We start from the raw sequence: 3,822 nt of genomic DNA on the forward strand, positions 1-3,822 counted from the left end.
TTGCGTGCAGCCAGTCAGCAGCCAGGCGTGCGGATATGTAGGGCGATGCAGCGAGCAGGCAGCGACCGCGGGCACAAGCCGCGATGGGAGGGGTCTGTGGAGGGGTATAGGAAGAGCGATGGAGAGAGCGACGGGGTAAAGCGAAGAGAGATGTCCTCAGAATGACCCACATCAGCACCAGACAGCTTCACCCCCTCCCCCTCTCTCTTACTCTATATCTCCTCATGCTCGCTCGCTCTTTGCTGCGTAATCGGCTGAAAAAAGAAAGCGAGGGGAAAAAAAGCAGAGGAACACGAGCGGGACGCCTGCACTCTAAAAACGCTCTCATGAAGGGTTCAGTAAGGGACCCGAGGGTTCCCCAACTCTGATGAATACAGGAAGTGTTTTTGTGATCTGCAACTTCATTAAACCCAAACCTCTGACCAAAACAGCCTTTCTGACGCCGTCACATGACTTCATGCTAACATGAGCTGAGTCTCACTGAAACGGTAACCATCCTCACACCGGCACACGAAGCTGTCGGGAGTGCCACGTCAGGGGCGTTTTCCACTCGCCGTTTCCTGTCAGAGGTTTCCCCGTAACCACGGAGCCGCAGTGACGTCACCTGCTCACACCTGCACTTTGGCCCTTTTGGTCCGACCGCACTCCGAGGCACACTGCATCCTCATTGGCTGACGACTTCTGACTGACAGAGTGCTCACCAATAAGCAGCCGTTGGTTTCTGACTTTCACCATAAAATAAACGCGGGGATTTATCCTCCGGAGAGCCGAGGAACAAACGTTAGTTTAACTCGTGTCGTGGTTCGTGTCCAGAGGACGTGACCGAGCAGGCTGAGGACACCGAGACTCTGTCAAACATGACAGCAAACATGTTTGGTGTAACATGTTCCAAAGTAACACATTACTGTAATCACATTACATTTTTCAGTAATACAGTAATGTAATGAGTCACAAAGCTCTTCAGCTATCTGCACACCGAGTCTCTTTCTGCATGCGCACTTCTGCTCCGATCAGCTGATGAGAGAGCCGTCATCCACACATGGACAAAACTTGGAACGTCGCCCAATGAATGGCCGGCCTTCCAAAATGACTACAAGAGCACGTGACACGAACATCAGGACAACTGAGCGATTGCAACGCAGCAGAGGCTTAGAGATAAAGTCACCTCGAGGTTCATACAAGGTGAGCAAGCACTTGGCAACAGTAGGAAGGAAAAACTCCCTTTTAACAGGAAGAAACCTCCAGCTGTGACTAGTTGGGGTTATACACGTACAGAGGTGTATAAACACATAGTGAGAGAAGAAGAAACACCCAGTGCATCATGGGAATCCCCGGCAGCCTACGTCTATTGCAGCATAACTAAGGGAGGATTCGGGGTCACCTGGTCAAGCCCTAACTATATGCTTTAGCAAAACGGAAAGTTTGAACGCAAAAGTACTGAGTAAAAGTAACAAATTACTTTCTCTAGCAACTCACTCGGTAGATGATGCATTACTTTTGATAAAAGTACTAGTAGTAATAGATTACTTTCTTTGTACTAATGACCCCAGTAGCAGTGACACCCATGATTGTGCCTGACACGTGTGTGCGTCTCCGTTAGTGTTGCACTCATTGGTGGGAGTTGTGTGTTTGCAGCAGTGCAAACAGGAGCTGTTCATAATGAATTCAGCTAACTTTTAATGCCTGCTTGGCTTCCTCTGCGGAGGCTGCCAGCCTCAGAAAGCCTCGGCTCTAAAAGGGCCCTGCACGCTCTGCTGTGCTTCTACGTGCTCGTGTGTGAAGCTAACGCGGTGGGAAGCAGGACCGGTGTTTTTCAGAGTGTGCTCCAGAGACTGAGCGTGTGAGCGGAGCATTAAACGGGAGGTTTAGCCCCGTCGGCGGCGCTATAGATTCAAACACGTGCGTGGAAGTAGGTCAGTAGTGAAAGGGTTCTCGGCTGTCCTCGCACGGCCTCTGCTCGGCCCGTCACACCACTCGCGTCGACTCCAATTTTCTCTTCCTCGCCCCTCCTCCTCCCACTGCCCCCTTCCTCCTCCCCCTTCATCCCTTTCTCTCTGCCCCGATTAGGAGGGGAGCAGGTCCCACCCCTGGTTCAGACGGGTCTCCTGTAGGTTAACTCTTCCCGCTCCGAGTGAACTTTTATCTCTCTGCAAGGTTCCTCCTCGGCGGTCGGCTCGTGTTTTCACCGAGGCCTCTGCCAGACCATGTGCGGCGTGTAACTGGTGTTTTTGAGGGAGACCCGACGCCACAAAATGGGGCCAAGCTCGGCGCTGTGAAGGCAGGACATGAATCAGCCTTTTCTCCCCGAAGCTCGAGTTAAAAACAGAGGCCAAAAAAATCTGGGAAATTAAGGAGAGAGGGAAACGGAGCCAGTGAACTTCCAGGAAGGCTGGATAAAACCCAGATCTGTGAACAAATGGTGTATTACCCAACCCGGCCAGCTTTACATGATTTACAGTAGAGGTTAGAGAGGGGCGGGTGGCTGAGCTCACACCGCCATCTGCTGGAAAGCAGCGGCAGCGCGAGGACAAGCCCCCCTTTAACCACACAGACGAGCCAAAATGCCCCATCATGGCTCCCAAAACTGTGGCACAAATTCACACCGAATCCGGACCGAGTGTAAGCAAAGATGTTTTCTGAAAGGCGCTGAAACGCCGAGCGATGAGGGCTAAAGCGAAGATGTAGAGGAGAATACAGTGGTTTGAATATCTGGAGGAGAACAGCGTGTTCCCAGGACTGGTTCGGCTGGTTTCTATGGTGCTGATGGTTTCTATGGTGGCGGTGTTTTTGGTGGCGGCGCTGAATACCTCGAATAATTGAGGCGGTTCAGCGAGGAGGGAAAACAGCGCCGCAAGTTAAAGAAGGAACAATCAGAGAACGCTGGAAATGAATCTTTTTAGACGCAGACAGACACAGATATCGTAAAGCTCAAAGTGAACATACACGTGTGCTCGCAACGGTCACTTAACCGACTGTCAACACAGATATCTAATCAGCCAATCACATGACACCAACTCATTTACTGGGATTAGAGTGTACAATATCCAGTAAGCGTCATATCTGTCTTATCGAGGTCAGAGGAGACAACCGAGGCCTGCACAAGAGCATCTCTCCGTGCACCACGTGTCCAATATGGAGGCGGATGAGCTACAGCAGCAGACAACCACACCGGCGACGCTCCTGTCGGCTCAGAGCAGGAAACTGAGGCTACAGCTCATACAGACTCAACAAAACTGGACACAGACCACCAGGAAACACTGCCCGGCTGCTTCCAAAAGGACAACACACCACGTCATAAAGCTCCAGTCATCTCCATCTGGTAACACTGGGAATCACCAAAAACCCACCGGTGGCCACCAGCACACTTCAGCCTGTGTCAGTTTGATCTGTCCGAACCTCACGAACATTAAAAAGGCCCAGTTTGGAGGAGCGTCTGTAACGCTGGAGCGCACGGCATCAAGAATCAGCTTCAGACCACAGCAGCTACAAGGACCAGGAAAGCTGCTGCATCATGTGACTCCACAGTAGTTTATAACAGGTTTTTTTCAGCGAATTGTCAGAAAACTAAAAAAAAAAAAAAATCAGCTGACTCTGAGGAGGGGGTCAGGTGCGACTCACATCCAGGGCCGACGAGCACGTCGTTAATCTGAAACGAACGCCTCGGTGTCGTCCTGCCGAAGTCTCTACATCAGTCACTCTGAGCCGTCACAGCAGCGCCGGTGCCAGTGCGACACCTGCTGGTGGTTTCAGGAATTTAAGAGAAATCCAGCAGCCTCACATGTTACTGCTGATTGCACATCTGCATGTGTTTCCACCAGAGTT

The sequence above is a fragment of the Haplochromis burtoni genome, unplaced genomic scaffold, assembly GCF_018398535.1.
Source record: "Haplochromis burtoni strain Fernald_Lab_line unplaced genomic scaffold, NCSU_Asbu1 Contig_588, whole genome shotgun sequence".
NCBI classification, from domain to species: domain Eukaryota; kingdom Metazoa; phylum Chordata; class Actinopteri; order Cichliformes; family Cichlidae; genus Haplochromis; species Haplochromis burtoni.